The sequence below is a fragment of the Marmota marmota genome, unplaced genomic scaffold, assembly GCF_001458135.2.
Source record: "Marmota marmota marmota unplaced genomic scaffold, marMar, whole genome shotgun sequence".
In the NCBI taxonomy this organism is placed as follows: Eukaryota; Metazoa; Chordata; class Mammalia; order Rodentia; family Sciuridae; genus Marmota; species Marmota marmota.
Window position 1 is genome coordinate 7882358 of NW_025999913.1, and position 21993 is coordinate 7904350.

At 38.8% G+C, this 21993-nt stretch overlaps 1 long non-coding RNA gene and 1 other non-coding gene across 2 annotated transcripts in view; both read right to left on the minus strand.

Moving 5' to 3' along the window:
• Positions 1–11946, minus strand: part of LOC125615577 — a 19423-nt gene extending 7477 nt beyond the window's left edge. Inside the window, exons 1-3 of the long non-coding RNA XR_007346212.1 lie at positions 11811–11946; positions 11417–11674; positions 7812–7916 (exon numbers count right to left, since the gene is read on the minus strand). This is a non-coding gene — a long non-coding RNA (uncharacterized LOC125615577). The remainder of the gene's footprint in view (positions 1–7811; positions 7917–11416; positions 11675–11810) is intronic.
• Positions 11947–14480: 2534 nt separating this feature from the next.
• Positions 14481–14641, minus strand: LOC125615621. The gene has a single exon (XR_007346300.1). It is a non-coding gene; the product is annotated as a U1 spliceosomal RNA (small nuclear RNA).
• Positions 14642–21993: the final 7352 nt, after the last annotated feature.

Here is a 21993-nt window from a genome sequence, read left to right on the forward strand (position 1 = left end):
GGGCCCCCCCCCCCCCCCGAGGCCTGAACCTAGTACTGATACAAGGTGCATGATTCCGGACTCAAAGTCTTCAAGAGTCAAGTGAAGGGTTAGACTAAATCTTTTCTATATTCCGTTGCTTTTATTTTTCTCATAGTTCTGGTGGGGGCAGCATTGGTTTCTCCTGAGACCTCTCTCCTTGGCTTGGGTATGGCCATCTTCTCCGTGTGTCCTGACATGGTCTTTCCTCTAGGGATCTGTATTGTCATCTCCTCTTCCTTAAAAGATACCAACCAGATTGGGTGAGAGCCCACCCTGTATTCCTTCATTTTACATGAGTTACCTTTTAAAGACCCTATCTCCAAATACAGTCATATTCGGAGGGACTAGGGGTTAAAATGTCAGCACATGAATTTTGGAGAGGACCCAGTTCTTCCCATAGCATTCTAAAAATGGACCTAATTGGACTTGTGGCCATTGGAAACTCTTTTTTAAGAACCTGGCCCCGTGGATTACTTTTTGCAAGGACATTAACCCTTCCACTTTACTCTCTCTTCAAGACTAATCCCACATATTCTTTCAGGTTACCAGAAACAGAATCACACTTGGATTCTTTCATTTGTTGTCCTGTTTTTTTTTTTTTTTCATAGAATGCAAAGGGAAGGAAGCAAGACAGGATTTAAGCCACCTCCAGCAAAGCTCTGTAGAAAAGAAAACATTGTTCGAGGTACCGTGAAGCCCCATGAATCTGGTCATCTTGTTTCTTTAGGGAAGAAATCCATTGGTCTCTACTCCAAATGATGTCATCAGACAGAGACCTCCACTTTTTTTCTGCCTCTACTGCTCCTGCTGCCTCGTGGTCTCTCTGATGTCTCTGAGTTCCAACTCTAGGATGTGGACCTGAGTGGGCTGGCCAGTCAGCAGTCACTGCACAAACTGCCTCTGTTGGACCACTCTGCTCTTCCACCAGACCCTTTATCAGCCATTGCATAGCCTGGTGATGGCTGGCCCCATCAGTCATCTCTCTCTGGTCTTATCAGTCTGGTGGTAAGACCATGTGGTTCTAAATGATGACCAAGGACATCCTTGAAAGGACATGGAGTCCTTCATGGTTCACTAAGATTTCACAGAAGCAGAAAATCAAACAGTAGGAACCTAACTGAGTACAGTCATGCATCACTTAATGACTGGAATATGTTCCCAGAAATGTGTCATTAGGAGAGTTTTTATTATGTGAATATCATACAATGCCTTACACAAACCAAGATGGCTGCATCAGTAGGTAATATAATCCTACGGGACCACTGTCACATTTGGGATCTTGTCATGACTGAAACTTTGCTGTATGGTGCATGACTGTGTTCCCAGTGTATTCTACCTCCTTCCTTCATGTATCAAGAAATTAAGAAGTAGTTGGTATTCATGCCTTCACTGTCTCACCTTCATTCCTCTTTAGCCTAAATCTCTGAAATCCTGGCACCCTGACTTCTGAACCCACCCACCTTTCTTCTCTTAACTCAACTCAAATTAGCTTCTAACTTAATATCCGTCTTCCTTTTATCAACTTTGTTGCTGTGTTTAAAATCATTGAGTGACCACTCCTGCCTTGGCTTCTGTGACTGTGTTATCATGGGAGAAGGGGAGGCAAACTGTAGGGAAAGTTCTGGCATCCATGGACCTGGGAGTGAACCCTGACTCTTCCCAGCTCTGTCCCATTGTGCACATTAATTCTATGTCAGTTCAGGATACTTTATTTTTGAGGTAGCTATTATAGTTGGTATGATTGTATAATGGGTGGAAATTCCAGATAACAACAGGGTTTGGGTTTAGACAAACAAGTAAGTAGACGGATGCTCAAGACCTTATACCCAATTAGATGACAAAATCTATTGATTCGATTTCCAGAAGGTCTCCCAGATTTATTCCTCTTCTTTGCTCCTACCACCCTGGTGGAACATCTCAATCAATCCCTTTGTCCTAGCTTAGTAGTTAACTGAGTTCTAAGTAGTTCTTGCAAATCCCAGGGAGATTCCTCAGGGCCCTCTGTGGGTGGGAAGACAGAAAAGTGGTTTGTCCTCTGAGCAGAATCCCATACTGCCTCTCACTTTTAACAAGGTCAATTCTTTTTATGTTTTATATTTTTTTATGTTAAGAAAATATTTTCATTTTGTTTTATTTTAAAAACCCCACTAGCCCACATATTTATTCTGCCTCGGAACTCATCTATCTTTAAAGTGCCTCTTCTACAATGTACTTTGTAATCAGTTTCAGATTATTTCTCCTGAAGCACATTTCTGATCTTGTCATATCCCAATGTCTGCAAATGTACTGTTCAATATGGTAGCCATTAGCTATATAGGACTATTTAAATTAATTAAAATTTAATTAAAGGTTCAGGTTTGTAGATGCAACTAACCATATTTCAAGGGCTTGGTATCCAATATGAACTAGTGGCTGCCATTTTTCACAGCTCAAAACATTTCCATTAATATGGAACTTTCTATTGGACAGAAATGCACTAGATAACTAAATAAAAGGTTCTGATCTTTGCTGATTTTTTCCCCTCACTGTAATGTTTCCGTAAGACCTAGTTGTCTCGAGCATACTCACTTACAACCCCACGTCTCAGCTTACCAGCCCATGTAAGGTATCTTTTGCACCTTCATTGCATACCCAAATATTACTCCCCATTTAAATACTTTCCCCCATGAAGTCCTTACTAATTTCCCAACTGAAAGTATTTCACTCTTCCTGTGAATGCTCAGGAATTTAAATGAAGCACTCTAGTATTTTCAGCCACATTTCTTCTAGAATTATAACTATCTCTGCATGTTTTAGCTTTTGACTTGGTAGGGGTTCCTCTGAAGCTGATTCTGAAATTCAAGTGTGAGTAGTTTAGTTGAGAGGTGATCCCAGAAATCACCAATAGAGGGCACAGTTGGTAAGGCAAGGAGGGGAAAAATCAATCAAAGATTTGTTATCACTTCACTTACTGCTATGAGGAACTAGAGCTCAATCCCATTGGAACACAATGTTAAACACAGTTATCCCAAACAAAGTCAAGGATATTGACCTAGGGTATTTATTCTCCAGGGCCTTTTTTTGTTATTTATCTGAGGGTTGCTTCCAGGGAAAACAATCTGGGACATTTCCATTTTGTTTGACATTCAGACCAACCACACTTGACCAGAAAAAAAATAAAATTTCTCCAGCAAAAAGCTGCGTGTACTTGCAGCACAAACCTTTTCTGGGGTGGCAATGGATGCTTAGGTGGCCCAAATAGGCTACCAACTGCATCTTCCCCAGCACCCAGAGAACTGGAAGATTGGTCCCTGAGGACTGAGGCTGTCTGAGTCACTGATGTGCGTCTCCCTAAATGTCCTGACATTGGAAATCAGTTAGTAGTTGTCCAATGAATGAGTACATTATCCCAAGGATATCAGGTCTGAAGAGGAATTCTTGAGGGAACCCACTGGTTGATGTCAGTCCAGATAATATCTCAGCACATATACTGGGGAGTTGTGTTGGCTTTGACATTCAGGGATTATGGACCAAATACTGTACAAGTGTGGGAATTTGCTCAAGCAGACTGTAAAGGAGTTCTGGGATTGCTTCAGAAGCTTCCCTGGGCTCCACTAGAGGAATATCTGCTGCAGCACTTGCCACTATCCTTGAAGCACCGTTGTAATAGCTCCCAAAGGGACCAAATTTTTCTATTTCAGCAATGATTCTGTTTTCTGTTTTTCAGCCAGGAGAGGTGAGAGAGGAGAATTAAGAATCATGAACTAGGGGGAAAGTGTGTGTGTGTGCACATAGTATACATGGATTTGGTGTGTATATGTGGTGTAGGATTTTGTGTTGTGTCTACATGTGTGTGGTATGAATATGGTGTATGTGTGTGTGTGATGTGGGTGGGGTTGTGTGTATATGATGTGTGTGCCCATGTGTGCAGTATGTGTGTATATATGTGATGTGTCTGTGGTGTGCTTGGTGTGTGTCATACATATATGCGTGTGCGCATGTGTTTGCTGGGTGTGAATGGTATATGTGAATGGTATGTACATGTATGTATGTGTGGGTGTTATGGAAAGTCATCAAGGGCACATGTTGCAGCCCCCCAGTGTGGCAGACAGAAGTTGCCCACCTACACCACACTAACATGGATAGCAGAGCCATTGACATACAGGCCTTCTATGCCCATGGTCTACTTATGATTTTCACAAAGAACCATGAGGAGCATAGCACGGCTCACAGCACTCCTTTAGGATATGGTTAGTAGCCAAAATTGTGTCCTTAAACAAAAATGCTATGTGGCCCTGGCCTCCCTGCTGTCATTTTCCATCTCTGTACATTGCACATTAAATAGCAAGAATGGACTTTCAGCCTCCCTCTTTATATATTACAGTTTAATTTCTACCCAAACTGTGAAATTTTAATGATAAATAGCTTCCAGAATGACAAATGCTTGGAGTTGACCTTTGGAGTCATAAGGTTTGGCCCTGATTTTTGAGAAAGATGAGGGAGCATGGGGTCAGGAACTAGTCCTTGACTTGCCCAGAGCAGGGAGCACAGTCAGAGGTAGGACTGACAGCGGAGGTTTCAGGAAGAAAACAAGAAATATTATGAGATTCCTTCTCTTCTTTATCCAAGGGAAGCTTCCAAGAGTAAAGGCTCAGAGATGTTGTCAGGGGGCTGCCTTCAGCAGTCAGGTATCCCCAGAGAAGGAAAGCACTGCAATAGGACCGTGCAGCAAATGACGTGTGGAAGGCCAGGCAAGCTGCACCTGGTACCTAGGGCCACTGGGCGCATTTGGTTTCCAAAAATAGAAAAAATGGAACCGTATAGATGACGAGGTAGAAGTTCAAAAAAGGTATTGAGGCTGAAGCCCACACTGTGGCTCCAAGCATAATTCCTGAGACAGAATCATAATCTACCCCAGTGTAATTCCAGAATGCTTGTCTTTCTTCCAGACTGACATTCACTTCAGGAAGTTATGAAATTAAATTTCGGGTCTTACGAAGATGGTAAAGGTGCTTCTTGTAAGGGTTGAAGGATTGCCCTTTAATATATTCTGTAGACGGCAGCTATTATTATGGATGTAAGACCTCTGTGGATAGCTCCGTGGATACCATGTGACGCTATCCCAGTCACATGGTAATAACAGCATTTCAGGGTGTAAAACAGCAGCCAGGAATTGGGGTCATTGCTCACTCATCAAATCCTAAGCTGCAGGTTTGTAGGTTTGGGGTTTAAAATTGCTTAAGCAATCCAAGGTTGCTTTGGAGACTAACCAAGTCTGATGGTGTAGGGATCAATAGGCCCCCGGTTTTGGGGAGGGGAAGGCAGTGTTGTGAGGGATCATTTAGGTATGGGATTCGGTTCTCATAAATATTTCTAGAAAAACTGGGAATAGTGATGTACAAAGCATAGAAAGAGTGAGAATGACCTCTTTAGAATAATTCAAGAGACACTACTACCACCCTATTTCCAAATACCTCTGCCATTCCACACTGCAGGATTCCAATCTGGAATTCCAGCTGCCGGATCTCCTGATTAGGCAAACAAGAAAGGAAACTTCTCTCCAGATGGTGATAATTAAGATGCATTACCGGGAGGCAGGGGATCAGGGGCCTGGAGTGAGTAGAGACTTTTGCTCTGTTCTATCTTTATTTATGGGCACATTGTTCTACAAAGTAGAAATGGTCCCTTTAGGGAGAGCACACCAAAACAGGAGGTCACTTGAGTTCTTAGTGTTTGATACTTTAGTATTTGGTCAGCATTCACATGTGGTCTAGGAGGAGCTTTTCCAGTTTCTCCTCAAAATTACAACCACAAAGGACAGAATCTTCTAGAAAATGCCACTGCATTTCCTTTTTCCTCCTCCTTTGCCAACTTCCAAGCAAATATCTACTCACCTACCAGAGCCAGTCTACCCATGTCATTAGAGTGTGATAAGGTCATTGGGCAGGTTTAATGAAGATCCACTAGACAGGTCCCACTTCATCAGAGGACACAGTAAAGCTAAGTTCAGTTGGGGGCTCAAAGTGAAGCGGAAAGAAATGTAAAGAAGGGGTGGGGTAGACAAGGTAAAGAAGATTGCAAGGTTCCTGGGCAAACTGTCCACTTTCAGGTGGTCAATGTCTGATCCTGCTCATTAGTACCCTCTGTTGTGTTTAGAGAAATTATATGCATGATGGAATCATTTTTCAAGTCTGCATTTTGCAAAGTTATTGGAGAAGGGCATAGCTCAGGGAACGAAACAGAAGTCTAGATGTGCAGAATGAGATGGGGTTGGCTTGCCTCTGGGGACATTAACAGTGGCGGATAGAGGGAAGAGGTTGTGCACTATGACACATTGTTCTAGAAGGGTTTAGAGGCCTGAGCAGTGCCTCTGCTTTATCTATCATCTCCAACCTCAGCTACCTGTCTCTACCCCACAAGGGTTTTCTTCCTGGAAAACTCTATCCAGGGTCTTCCTTCCTTGGAAACACATCAATTTGAAAAAGTACTAATCCATTCCAGATAAAATTATTATAAAAAGTAATTATTCAAAGTCTTTCACCTGTGAAACCAAGCTCCTGTGTGTCCATGATGAAGTCATTTGTGTTGAGCATGACTAGGGGATGGGAGAGGCCAACAGGGTGGGCTCACTGTGAAGTTCAATTGCCTGAGGAATGAACGGGCTAGGTGAAGGGAGTCACCCACAGGTAAGGGTGCACAGACTGAAGCCACAGAACATGGTCTTTGTCACTTTTGGACAATGTGAGAGGTAAGATGGCCACTCACACCACTGAATGCCTGACCAGACCCTAATACACTTGAGAAAGAACGTCAAAGATGAGCCCAGAGAAGACAGCCTGTAAGAACTGGTGAGGCCCAGCCTGCTTCCCCTGCCTCAGCCAAGTCCAGCCACCTGTACTGACAGCTTGCTGAGAGCCTGGGTTGGGGGAGCAGCCACGCATAGGGAGTGCTAAGGCACATCCTAACAGTGCCCTGAAAATGTGGCTGCCTTTATCAGTGACCTAAGGGACCCAAACAAAGAGCCCTTGAAAAATGTAAGGGCTGGTCACTGTTGACACTTCAGGTCCTCAAGTCTGTTTCTGGGAGCTGGAGGAATCTTAGGAACATACATATGTTACTCCCTGGGAATTTCAAGAACTAGCTGGAGAGGATCAGAGATGTTCTGAGGTACTCACAGTCTGCAATTTGTGGTCAAGCCACAGAGGACAGCCTTTGCTACTACTCATGTGTCACAGAAAAAGACGTTATGAATACATGTCGTGAGCATCAGTGACAGGGACCTTGCCATAAGTTAAACGTGGGAATCAGTCTCATCACTTATAGACGCAGGTTGGGCAGGAGCCCGAGTCTGCTGACTCGACAGACCTTTGTGTGTGGCTTTGTTCTGTTCTACTTCTAGCATAGGATTGATGGGCTTTGAGTTTGCACTTCTCCCTCCATTTACCCTGTGGCTCATCAGCAAGAGGGAAGGTCCGCCAGGGTAGGGACTGAGTCAAAGAATCAACTCTTCAGAGTTCAGGCCACCAGCTGTCCCCTTTGATTTACACTTCACCAGGCTGTGGAGTCTTGATCTCATAGTCTGACCTTCCAATCAGATAAGCTGACCACAAAGCCTCTTTTATTCTCAAGATTGCTGGTGTATTCAAGCCCCCTTGTCCACCAGCCATCCAGGGGTAGAAGCTGCAGACTTCGGGAGTCCCACGGAGGCTGGCTGCCTGTCATCCTAAGTGCAGCTGGCCAGCCTCCTCAGGTTACCGCACAGGATTATGGGTAAAGTCTGCTTTGAATCTGTTCGAAAAGTGGAGACTTACCATGTGGTTTGTTCATGCAATTAATTCATTGTAAGCAATTTGGTTCCCAGATTTCCTGCCATCGGAATTACGGACCATTTTCCCAGTCACTGGACCATTAAATCCCTGTGTACACAAAACAAAGAACAGAACGAGAAAAAATGGAAACTTAAAATACTTTTAAGCTCGAATGGTAGGATGAATGTTATGTTGGATTCTATCAAGATGATTATGAGTGTTATCTGGGATTCTACTGATAGGATCAATATTATCATAATACATAAATATAATATAAATAAATGTGAATATAAATATGAATATGCAGAGTTCTCACACTGTGAAAGCCAGCTGCAACACAGATTGCATCTGCCATGTCTGTAGACAGGGCAAAGATTAAGTACAGCATTGTTTAGAAATTACAGGTTTACAGATCCCTTCTCCTTTTCAAGGATTAAAGAAAATATAACCTGCTCTACTGCGTTTAAAATGGAGGGGGGAAAAAGGATTTTCTTGTCTCTTACCTGCACACCCAGCCTGGGGCAGATTTATCCATCAGAATACACATTTCTGATGCATAAAAACCTTTCTGGTGTTTGGGAATTTATTGGAGCATTTCTAAAACATCATCCTTATGTATGCTAGCATTTGGTTCTGAAATCTTATCTGTCAAAGTGACCTTCTGAAAGGTACGGAGATAAATTAGAGTCTGGCTCCGCCTGGTGTTGCCATTGGAAAACTACACCTCCACATACAGAGATGGCTCTCTATGTATGCATGGTTTGCCCTCTAGGGTATGCAAACATAGTACTGAATACTAACTAAATTCCTAAGTTCAAAATACTAAATATTAGTTTCAAACACTATTTCAAAATATAAAACTTACAAAGTACTAAAACACCCCCAAATAGAGACTGTTGAAGAAACTTGTCAGACTTGTCCTAAGGACCATGTATATTTTTGTTTTAGTGTCCATTGCTGTGCAACAAATCATCCCCAAATGTAGGTTTTTAAAACACAAATATCATTTGTTATCACCCGTGGTGTCTGTGGGCCAGGGACCTTGGGGTGGTTCAGTTGGGTTGTTCTAGATGGTGTTTCTTTGTGATGAGGTTGCAGACAGATGGTGCCTGGATTATCTCCAAGCCTTGGGTCTCCCTGCCTGGTGGTTGAACTGGTAATATTGGACAAGCTGGGGTAGGAACAGCCAGCGCCTCCTCCTGTATGGGTCCCTTTGTAAGATAGGTACCACTGCTATTTAAGGAACAAGTCTGGGGTAGCCAGACTTCTTCCTCAGGTGAGCCAGGAGGAAACTGTCTTGCTTTTTGTGACCCAGTCTCAGAAATCATGAGCTGTCACTTCAGCTGTGATCTGCTGTCATGGCCAGGTATGGAGAGCCACCCAAGGTCACAGAAAGGGAACATAACCCCACCCTTAAGACAGAAATGTCAGTGGCACATAGGAGGAGAAAGATGTAGATGGGATATCTGTTTGGGTGGGCAATCTTCATAAAAATACAATCAACCACAATTGTTTTATTTAATTCTCCACAAAACTAAATGAAGTTTCTACTATAATTAGAACACTTTTACATTTAAGTGAAGGAGGTCAAGGGAAATTAAAACTCTTCTTTAAATTCCCTTTCTATATCATATTAGAGCATTGTCTAATAAAGTATCTAAAGTGTCATCAATACAGGATTTTCAGCCTTAGTATTATTGACATTCCAGGCCAGATGATTCTTTGTCAAGAAGCCTACTCTGTGCATTGTAGGTTATTTAGTGGCATCTCTGTCTTCTACCTAATGATAGCACCCTATCATTAGTCACTGTGATAAAATACCTGAGAAAATCAACTTCTAAGAAGGAAAGACTATCCAAGAACAAGGTAGATCTTTCTGTCTTCTGAGGTCTTCTTTAATTTCTTTCTTTAGCATTCTGTAGTTTTCATTGTAGAGATCTTTCACTTCTTTTGTTGATTCCCAAGTATTTTATTTTTTATTTTTTGAGGCTATTGTAAATGGGGTAGTTTTCCTCGTTTCTCTTTCAGAGGATTTATCGCTGGTATACAGAAATGCCTTTGATTTTGGGATGTTGATTTTATACCCTGCTACTTTGCTGAATTCATTTACTACTTCTAGAAGTTTTCTGGTGGAATTTTTTAGGGTCTTCTAGGTATAGAATCATATCATCAGCAAATAGTGCCAATTTGAGTCCTTCCTTTCCTCTGTGTATTCCTTTAATTTCTTTTGTCTGTCTAATTGCTCTGGCCAATGTTTCAAGAACTATGTTAAATAGAAGTGGTGAAAGAGGGCATCCCTGTCGTATTCCAGTTTTTAGAAGGAATGCTTTCAGTTTTTCTCCATTTGGAATGATGTTGGCCTGGGGCTTAGCATAGATAGCTTTTATGATGTTGAGATATGTTCCTGTTATCCCTAGTTTTTTTGACACTTCTCAGAAGAAGATATATAATCAATCAATAAATATATAAAAAAAAAGGTTCAACATCTCTAGCAATTAGAGAAATGCAAATCAAAACTACTCTAAGATTTCATCTCACTCCAGTCAGAATGGCAGCTATTATGAAGACAAACAACAATAAGTGTTGGTGAAGATGTGGGGAAAAAGTACATTCAAACACTGTTGGTGGGACTGCAAACTGAGGGAGCCAATATAGAAAGCAGTGTGGAGAATCCTTGGAAAACTGGTAATGGAACCACCATTTGACGGAACTATCCCACTCCTTGATCTATTCCCAAAGGGACTTAAAAGCATCATACTACAGGGACACAGCCACATCAATCTTTATAGCAGCACAATTCACAATAGCTAAACTGTGGAACCAACCTAGATGCCCTTCAATAGATGAATGGATAAAAAAGGTGGCATATATACAATGGAATATTACTCAGCAATAAAAGAGAATAAAATCATGGCATTTGCAGGTAAATGGATGGAGTTAGAGAAGATAATGCTAAGTGAAGTTAGCCAATCCCAAATGTCGAATGTTTTCTCTGATATAAGGAGGCTGATTCATAGTGGGGTAGGGAGGGGGAGCATGAGAGGAATAGATGAACTCTAGATAGGGCAGATGGGTGGGAGGGGAAAGAAGGGGGGCATGGAGTTAGAAATGGTGGTGGAATATTATGGACATCATTATCCAAAGTACATACATGAAGACACAAATTGGTGTGGATGTACTTTGTATACAACCAGAGATATGAAAAATTGTGCTCTATATTTGTAATAAGAATTGTAATGCATTCCACCATCATATATAAATTTAAAAATTAATTAAAAATAAAAAAGAGAATAAAATCATGGCATTTGCAGGTAAATGGATGGAGTTGGAGAATACAATGCTAAGTGAAGTTAGTCAATCCCAAAAGACCAAATGCTAAACCAGTACTAAACTTTCAGGCTCTTCCCAATGAATCTTCCCTCCTTCTCGCTCACCTCTCATGGTTGTGGACCTGTCTTATGACCTACATTTCCTACAGAGCCCGTTAGTGTTTAAGGTACCATGCAAAGCTGGCAGCCAGCATGTTACCTAATTCATGGACTAGAACAGCATTTTAAGGGGTGGCATGGGTTGCTTCCAGAACTCAAAGAGAGGTTTGCAATAACTACCTTTGGCTTTGAGTTGGGCATCTCAGCATGAACCTGGCCACTGCATTCCAGGTCTCTCATCTTCACAGTTTATCTTCTCCTCTCTGGAGCACATGTGTTTTACCAAGGCTTCTAGCACACAAGCTTCCTCTTGTTTCTCCTGGACCATGAACTTGATGACGTCACTGAGGCAATGGATGAGTGTGAGGTTCACTGGGTTCAGATGGTCCAGATCACTTCAGACTCTTTATGACAGGGGGTGGCTCCATTAGCAAAGCTCTGAAGAAAAACAGGAAATGATTATTATAGTCTGTGCCACATGAATGCAAACTGATCTTTTCTTCTAATCTGAACAGGAAAGGCTGCACCCATGATGTAGGTACCGTACACAGTATATATGGAGCACAACACACACCTGAAATCTTAGGAATGTGCTCTAACCATGGTCCTGCTGCTGGCATGGCAGCTACAATCAAGACCAACACTTGGTTGGACTTGTAGTAGTTCACGGTCATTCTCTATGGTCCATCCAGTTCCTGTAGTGGGAGATTAGCTATTAAAAAAAGGATAAGATAGGGAACACCAATCTCTGTTTTGTGTTGATTATCTTGGTAAGAAGGCAATTTCAAAAGTTTCACCTTCACAGTGCTACTACGATAGCACTGGACTCACAGACCAAGAAAGCAATGCGGGGAAGTGGGATCACTCCAATTGTCACTGCAATTATATCCAAACCCATTATACAAAAAATGGGGCAATGGCCCCTGAATGAGTCCATAAATTTAGTGGGCCCAGTGTGTATCAGACTTTAGCCAGAAACCTTTTCATTTCCCGACTCCTATAATCCTCTAGTCTAACAAGGATTCCATGATGCTTTGGGTCTCTAGATACCAAAGTCAATTCAAAACCTGTGTGCAGTGGACCTTCCCCTTGCTCAAGCGGGCATCATTTAAGTAAATGGCTATTGGTTTCTCTGGAGAAGGATGGAGTGAATCATCACAGTATATACTTGTTTTGGTATCAATTTTTTATAGATTCTATGGAATTTTCTATGTAAACAATGCCATTTGTAAGTGCTTTCTTCCCAATCTGTATGCTATTTTCTTTTTCTTGCCTTATTGCACTAGCTAAGGACTGGTAAAAAGCTGATTAAGAGTGAAAAGTACACAGATCTTGTTGTTTTTTTTTTCCCCAATTGTAAAAAGAAAGCTTTCAATATTCATCACTAATTATGAAGACTTTATGTTTGGTGTAGATGCTCCGTATCTGATTATAAAAAATTTCTCCTGCTCTTAGATTGCCAAGTATTACATAGTTTTAAAGTTATGCATAGATGTTAAATTTTGAAAAATTATTTTTCTTCATCTACTGAGATAATCATAATCTGTTAATATATCAGATTACATTGATTAATTTTCTAATATTGTGCCAACCCTATATTGCTAGGAAAAATCCCACTTGCCCAGCATGTATTATCCTTTTCACAAATTGAAAGGGTTGATTTTTAAATGCTTGTTAAGAATTTTGGTGTTATGCTTATGAGGGATTTAGGTCTGTATTTTTTTTCCTGTAGCGTATTTGTCTGATTTTGTTACAGAGTAAAGCTAGTCTGATAAACAACAGAGAGTTGTGTCCTTCTCTGCTATTTTTCTGGAATAGTTTGTATAGTATTTGTAATATTTCTTCCTTAATCGGGCAGAATTTATCAGTTTTGTGGAAAGGTTGGTACTACAAACTCAATTTATTTACTAGATTATAGGACCATGTTATCTATTTATTTTTAATCAAAAATTGGTAGTTTGAGACTTTTTAGAAATTTGTATACTTCATATAAGTTATCAAATTTATGCATAAAGTTGTCTATAATATACCCCTTACTATCTTTTCTTTTTTTTCAGCATTGAGGATTGAACTCAGTACCTCATGCTAGTCTAGCACTGTACAACTGAGCTACATCCCCAAACTTTTTTAAATTTTGAGACAGGGTCTCACTAAGTTTCCCAGGTTGGCTTGGAACTTAGGATCCTCCTGCTTCAGCCTCCTGAGTCACGAAATTCTAGGCATGGGCATCACCACACATGGCTCTCTTTATAATGTCCATGGTGTCTGTAATGATGTCCCTGTTTTATTTCTGACGTTGGCAATTTGTGTCTTCTTTCTTTTTATCCTTATCAGTGTGATTAGAAGCCTTATCTTTATCTTTTTTCCTTGTTTTTTTCTCATTTATTTTTCCTCTATTATTTTCCTGTTTTCTATATGGTTTATTGTTTTCTAGTTGGTTTATTCCAGGATTTATGATTCCTTTCTTCAAACTTTTTATGGATAAAATTTAATATGGAAATTGAGATCACTGAAATGAGAGTCTTCTTTTCTAACAAGCTATAAATTTTCTTTTTAAGTACTTCTTTAGCTATGTCTCATAAATGTTGATATTCATTTTTAGCTAATTAAAACAATTCAATGCTATTTTTTATTTTAATTTAAAATATTTTCCAATTTCTATTTCAATATTTTCTTTGATTTATCTGTTACATGTTAGTCTCTAAATTCTTAGAAATTTTTTCGATATATCTTTCTGTTATTGATTTCTAGTTTAATTCTGCTATAATCAGAGATGATATTTTGTGTGACTTAATTCTATTTAAATTTTTTAGGTTTGCTCTAAGACTGAGAGTATAGTCTTTCTTGATGAATGTACTATAGGCATTTGAAGATAGTGCATATTCTAATATTATTTGATTGAATGGTCTATACATTGCCATTAGGCCAACCTGTTTAAAAATGTTGTATTTTCTATTTACTTGTTTGATTACTGAGAGAGGGGCATTAAAGTCTTTAACTATAGTTGTTCATTTGTTTAATTCTTTCAGATCTAGCAGTTTTCACTTTATGTATCTTGAAGTATTTTTAGCTTCATGAACACTTAAGCTTTTTATCCTTTTATGAATTTACCTCATTATCATTATGCTATATCCTCTTTATCACTTTAAGCATATTTTTGCCTTTGTATTTATAAAGGACTTATTTTGCAGACGGCACAAGACCTCAGTTTTTATTTATTTATTTATTTATTTATTTTTGATCTTGAGAGAAAGCATGAATGCATGATTCTCAACAGCACAAATTCTGGGCTTGTTGCCCACAAGTGAAAAAATTGCAAGGATTAGTACACCTGAGGTGCAATGGACAAGTCTTGCTTTGAATAAACCACCTTCATGATCATGTTATCCCCCACCAAGTAAGTATTTGTCTTGCTTCCTAAAAAAAATCTGACTATCTTTGAATTTTAATGTGGTAATTTTATGCAATTATTGATATGGTTATATTTAAATCTACCCTCCTGCTATTTGTTTTATATTTATTCTCTTTAGTCTTGGTTCCTCTCCCCCATTACTTATGTTTTTACACTAATGAATTATTATTATTATTATTATTATTATTATTATTATTATTATTGGTAGAGAAAGATACTTGGTACTGAACTCAGGGGCACTCAAGCACTGAGCCACATCCCCACCCCTGTTTTGTATCTTATTTAGAGACAGCGTCTAACTGAGTTGCTTAGCGCCTCACTTTTGCTGAGGCTGGCTTTGAACTCATGATCCTCCTGCCGCACCTCCCAAGCTGCTGGGATTATAGGCCTGTGCCACCAATCCTGGTTTAATGAAGTATTTTTTTGATCCTCTTTCATTTCTACAATTGCTTATTTTTTGTATTCCTATTATAACTTTTTAATGATTGCCCAAAGATGGCTAATATGTATGTATATTTAATTATTGACAGTCCACCTTAAACTACTCCACAGGCAGTTAAGGGTCTCACAGCTCACAACTATATACTCACAAGTCCTCCTTCCCATCCTTTGCACTACTGTCTTCACAAATTTTAATTTAAAATTTTAAATATTAAATTTTAATTTTAAATATTCTGCAAACACCTGGCTGCTACTTTCATTGTAGCCATTTAGTGATCCTTTACAGCAATTATTAAATTAATCATGTCACTTATATTTACCTTTTTTTTTTTTTTAGCACTTCCATAATCTTCATTTCTTTAGGTACTGCTGAGTTTCTAGTACATTCTTTCTGCTAAATTACTTATTTAGTTTTTAGCACTGGTCTGCTGATAATTCACTCTTTATTTATGTTTAAAACAATATTTGTTTGACTTTATTTTTGAAAGATACAGAATTATAGGTTGATAGTTTTTTTTTTTTTCTTCCAAGGCTTTAAGGATGTTACTCTATTGTCTTCTGGGTTGCATCCATTCAAATAACGAACCCACCGGAATTCTTATTTGGACTCCCTTCAAAATTTTCTCTTTGTTTGGTTTCCAACAGTTTGAGTATTATTTGTGTAGGTAGAATTTCTTTTCTTACATTTATCCTGCTTGGGTTCTCAGTATTTCTTGGGCACATATTTGAAGTCTTTCATTCTTTTTATTATTTATTCAAATATCTTGTCTGCTCCAAACTTTCTTCTGAGTCTGCTTGTCTGGCCTCTAACTTCTTCTTCTTTTGTGCATTGCCTCAAGGAGTTCAGTGCTTGATTCCTTACAATGGCTCTTCTTTAAATTCCAGGCTCTGAAGCAAAGTTATTTTTCTGATGGGCTTTTTAAAAAGTTACAATTTTATAGTTTTAAGTGGAGTTTGCAGTTTATGTGATAATGGAAATTGTGTTTTTGGTTTTCTGGAAAATTAAATTTAAAGAATTAGAGTACATTCTACTATTTAAAGCCTTTAGTTTATATTAACATTGCATATTACAATCAAATACCTCAAGGTATACTGCCACTTGACACATTTTCATATGTGACCCCCTTCTCAATAGTGTGAAGCCTGTTTCTCAGTCTCGCATTAGCTCATATATATATTATAATTTATATATAATTTCATTATTTTATATGTGTATGTATCTCTCTCTCTCTCTCTCTCTCTCTATATATATATATATATATATATATATATATATATATATAAATTTTAATTAACTCTAGGCTTCATAGAAGGATATATCAGAATTGCCAACTTGTACCCATGGAAAAGCAAAACTACTAAATAGAGTTCAATCTCTTTATATTTATGGAAGACTTACATACCCTGAAATGCATAAGTCACAAAAGGTTCAACATAATGACATTTAAGAATTCCATACCTCTAATATCACACTCAAATTTTACCTCTTTTTTGAAGAATGCCTAGGCTAATGTCAACATGTAACTTTGACATTCATTGACTAGAAAACTATTGCGTTTATCTCCCTGCAGAGTATGTGTATTAGACTATGAACTCACTAAAGAAAGGGATCACATTTTTTCAGTTCTGGGTCCCTCACTTTCTAACAGTGCAAAGGTGAGATTGAATAAATCACCGAGTCGATCTTAAAGCAGGAGGCAGAAACTTTATTCACCAGCCTGTGGTCCAGGTCCACCCGCTGGCAGGCCAAGGGGCAGGCTGCAAGTCTACACCCTTCCACCCCCTCCTGGGGATTGAGTACACCTTTTATAGTCCAAACCATATTACAGCATAAGTGGCTGTTGCTGTCATTCAAAACCGTAAACAAACGTCATGAGATCTAAAATCAGAAGCAGAGAAGGGAGTGGCCCGAAATGTCCCTTGTTGTGTACAAGTTAAAGAATGATTACTAACATCTAAATAATCAATCTCTGACAAGGTACATTGTCCAAGAAAAATGGGAACCAAAGAGAGAGTACTTTTACATTGTATAAGAATTGCCATTTTGTGTTGCCAAACATGCTCTGCTAAGCAACTATTGAAGGGTACAGAGGCCGGGCTTTCCATATGAGAAGCATTTCTTACATGACGTGGAGTCTCAGGGCAAAATGGAGTCTTGTTTGGTCATTGCTCATATAGCCTGGCCCATAACAAAGGTATCTGGTAGATAACAAAGAACCAATAAATGTTTGCTAAATAAATAAAATTCCATCAGAACAAATTGCCTGCAGGTTTAAATAGGGGAGCTGGATGATTTTAAAGCTGAATTCTGCTTACTATTTCTACTAAGGCACCAGCTAAGGGAGTTATGACAAGAACTGTCAAGACACGAAAAGAAACAGAAGGCAGCAGTTAGAATGCTAATTATGTTCCCATAACTCTTTACAGAGACATAAAGCTCTTTTAATCACTCACAACTAGCCTTTGAAATTGGTGGGTGGTGGGTGGCACTTTTTTTTCCACTATATTTATATATCAAGACCTTCAGTTTTAGCAAGATATTTAAAGGTAAATATAGGTTGCCTATCCAAAGTGAGTGGAGAAGGACATTTTTGTAGTTCCTGGTTGATATTTTGACACATGAGATTTATTATTTGCAGTTGTCTCAAAGCAGTGGGTAATCACATCTGTTGATAGACAGATGTTACTTCCACAGCACTATCTATCTTGGCAAAGGGAGAGGCCACGTGTATTGAAATTTGGAAATTTGATTGTACAGTTGCTTTGAAGTCATGTCTGGGGTTGCTTGGTTTGTCTTTAGCAATAACAACAGAGAATATAAATAACTAAGACCACATTTCAAATTCATGTAAGAAACTACTACACAGCAGTTTTATGGTAGGAGCCCTGGAAATAAATCAGAACACCTGAATTCTGACTCTGGGTCATCCCACCTGTCAACTTGAAGCCTTAGGTGAGTCTCAACACTTGCAGTTATATGAAAAACAGCAAGTTTATTATGAAGGCCAAGTAAGATGGCATTAATTTTAGTAAGAACAACAATACTAAATATATTATGTTTGTTGGGGACTTGGCTTATGTCAGGTACACCAATATTTTAAAATGCAATTCTCACAAAACCCCATGAAATTGCCTTATTGTTCCCCCTTTGAAAGATGAGATGAGTTTAGGGAAACAAGTGACTTTCTTCAGGTCATGCAGTCAAGTGGTAGAGCAAGGATCAAAATCTAGGTCTCTTGGATTCTCAGGTGAATTATAATCACTTGTCTTTCCAAATGGCAGGTAGAGTGCAGATCTCTGATATGTACCCAATAGTCAAAAGGGGCTGGCTTTGTTTTTGCTTCTCTATATTCTCCCTTCTCCAGGCTCAAAAACTATACACCCAGCTTCATCAAGCACTCAACAAGCATCTCAAATTCAATATGGCCCTAACAAACTCAAGACTTCCCTGTAAAATGCTGCTCTACCCGTGGTACCAAATCAGAGAATGATTTTCCCATCCAGTGCCTAAAATAGAAATATGAGGGTCAGGGTGGTTGTGAAGTCCCTGATCTGTTTTAAGTCTTACTGACATACTGCTTGTATGCCCTAGGTTGACTGAGCAAATCCAACTTAAATATCGTCTCCCATTAGGATCTCTGTAACAACAGTTAGAAGTTATCACTTTTATTCAGGTGCCATTCCTTGTGTGTAACTCTACTTTAGATGTTATTATACTATGTTTTGTGGTAATTTTTCTTATTTGTCTCTTCTCCTAACCAACCCAATCCATTAGAACTTTTTGGATATTGGAAATGTTCTCGTGTGCTGTGCACTAGTAGCCAATAGCCACATGGGGCTATCCACTGAGCACTTGAAACAGGGCTACTGTGCCTGGGGAGCTGACTTTTAAGTCTCACTTATTTTTATTTAACTTAAATTTAATTTTAAATGCTCACACATGGTGAGTCATGACTCTAATGCCTAGAGTCATGATTCTAATGCCTAGCGTAGCCTTGAGCCCAGCAGGGGCACAGATACATCTTCTTCCTTTTTATGTGTCCAATGCTTAGAACATAGAAGAGCCTCAGAAACATGTGGTAAACAAGTAAACTAATACATTTTACAGTGTGGAATATGGAAAACTTTACTTAATATAAATAGCAGACCACCTCTGCATGGGATTACTGGAAAAAAGACGAAACAGTGATTTCTTGGTGAACAAAAAGTTAATGCATATGGGTTTCCAGTAGTGGAGAAGAAGCTTCTGTGAGGCCAACTCACTCTCAGACAACAAATATAAACTCCATGAGAAATATAAAATAAAATTATGTGAAGGCATCTAGAAGAACGAAAGGAAGCTGGGAGTGAATTCACTCTTAAAAGAAGGAAATGGCACAGCATAATTTTCCTGTTTGGATGTCACTGTTTGTCTGAAGATAGGCCCTAGTCACAGCTTCTCTGTGGGTACAATTTTAATAGTCTTACTGGCTCTGAGAGCTGTAGGCCAGAATTTGGGACATGGTGGCAGCTGGAAGTGAGGAAGCAACTCCTGGGAGATGAAAGCCCCCGGCAGGATGGGAAGAGAAGGACTCTACATAAACCTGCTCAAAATCCCTGGCTCATTCCAAGGGACAAACCACAGGAGGCCTCTGAACACACCTACTAGGTCCAGGAGAACCAAACTGAATGTTGAGCTGTTCTACTGCAGGAAAAATCAGTCAGTGTCGGAACTGAAGTCAAATCAACTGCCTGCTGCAAAACAAAGACAAGTAAGCAAAGGAATCATACTCTTCACTGCAGAGTTCCACATCCCTACCATGTGCCACGCCCGGTGCCCAAGTGCTTCCTAACCACTAGGCTTATGAAGAAACAGAAACATGTTGCCCGAGTCCTAGTCACATATGGTAAATAAGTGAGATGACCCGGAAGTTAGAATTAGCACAGAGATTTAAAAACAGCTGTTATCACCATCTCCAGGACGTGTTCATAATGGAGGAACAAACAGGAAATTTTAGTGGGTGACTCAAAAGTATGAGTGAGAATCAAATTAAAATCCCCCAAAATGAAAAATAAAGTATTTTAAATCAAAAATTTATGAGATGACTTTAATAGTGAATTGAAATGAGAAAAATATCAATACATTTGAAGGTAAAACAATAGAAAATATATAATCTAAAACATAGAAAGGAAAAGAATAAGGAAGAAATGCATCTTGGTGAGCTCTACGAGCAATGTGGAAAGTTCTAACTTGTGTGATTCTAGTCTCAGAAAAAGAGAGAAAAAAAATTGAGGAAATAATGGTGACGATTTCCCCAAATTTGCTGACAGGCATACATTAATAGGTATAAAAAAATCAGATGAACCCCAAGCATGAAAACACACACCAAAAAAATCACATCTAAATACAATTGGAGTCAAACTTCTGAAAACCTAGGTAAAGAGAAACTTTGAAAGCAATTACAGATTAGCCACGGATTAAGTGGAATGAAATGAATTAATAATGGTTTCTTGTCAGAAACAAAGGACACAAGACCCCAGTGGAATCACATTTCTAAAATGGTGAAAGGAGGAAACAGTTGATTCAATGCAGTGAAAAATAACATTCAGGAATTGAAGGCAAAATTGTCATCTTCAGAGAAACGGAAATAAAGATAACTTTTATCATCAGACCTGCAGTCCAAAAAAAAGAAATGCAAAACAAGTTCTTTAGAAGAAAGGTACTAATGCCAGGTGGATAAACCAACCTTTAGAGAAAAAAAAATGAAGTGCCAAAGATGAGAAATATGTGGCCAAGTATAAAATATTCTTTATTTTTCCTAGTTTGTTATAAATAAATGTAACTATTTTTTAATTAAAAAAATTTAGTGTTACTTTAAAGCGAAAACTTTCATTTGCTTTAAATCCCACACTTTATTATGAGATTGATGATATTTAGAGATAAAGTTCATATGCCAACCAAAGAACATTTTCTGAAACACAGTCATACTTGACATGAAACCGTCCGATATTAAGTCTAAGTAGATTGTGAGAAATTAAGGGTGTATATGGTGATCACTAAAGCAACCACGTAGACAATACCAAGTGGGATCATGAAGAAGCCAGAATCCATTAAAAAGGAGTTCTCGAAAAGATCCAATTAAGCCAAGATAAACTAAGGAAGTAGGAGCAGAGAAACGAGCTAACACAAACCAGGTGAGACCATCAAAAACACTAATAAAATGGTTGATCACAACTCAAACATATCAGTATTGAGGTTAAATGTAAATGAACCCAGTGCTCCAATCAGAACTCAGAAATTCTCAGAATAGATAGAAGAAGGCCTAACATAGTATCCCCGCACGATGAAATGGAAACATGTAAATACATATATGTTGAAAGTAGAGGATAGTAAAAGGTATACCCTACAGACAGTCTAAGAAAACTGGAGTGGCTGCCTTAACATCAGATACCAGAGATGCAAGTCAAATAGTATAACCAGACATGCAGACAGACGTGCTATAATACGAAAGGATCTATTTACAAAAAGACCGGGAACTATACATGTATATGTGCCTCTTAAAAGAGGGTCAAAACACATGAGATGAAAAAGTTAACAGTTAAAGAAAAAAAGAGACAAATCCCCAGTGATACTTGGAGATTTTTAACACTAATCCCTCAGCAACTGAAACATTAAAAAAAAAAAAAAACCTAAATAACACTATCACTCTTCTTTACCTAATTGAGATTTATAGAAAACTACACCCAACAATTGCAGAATAATTTTTCAAGTTCCCAGGTAATGTTTACCAAGAGAAAACATATGCTGGACCATAAAACAAGGTTTAATCCATTTGAAAAGATTAAAAGAATACAGACTATGTTTTGTGATAACAGTGGAATTAAATTAAAAACCAAGAATAATGAGCCATCTGGGGCGGGGGCT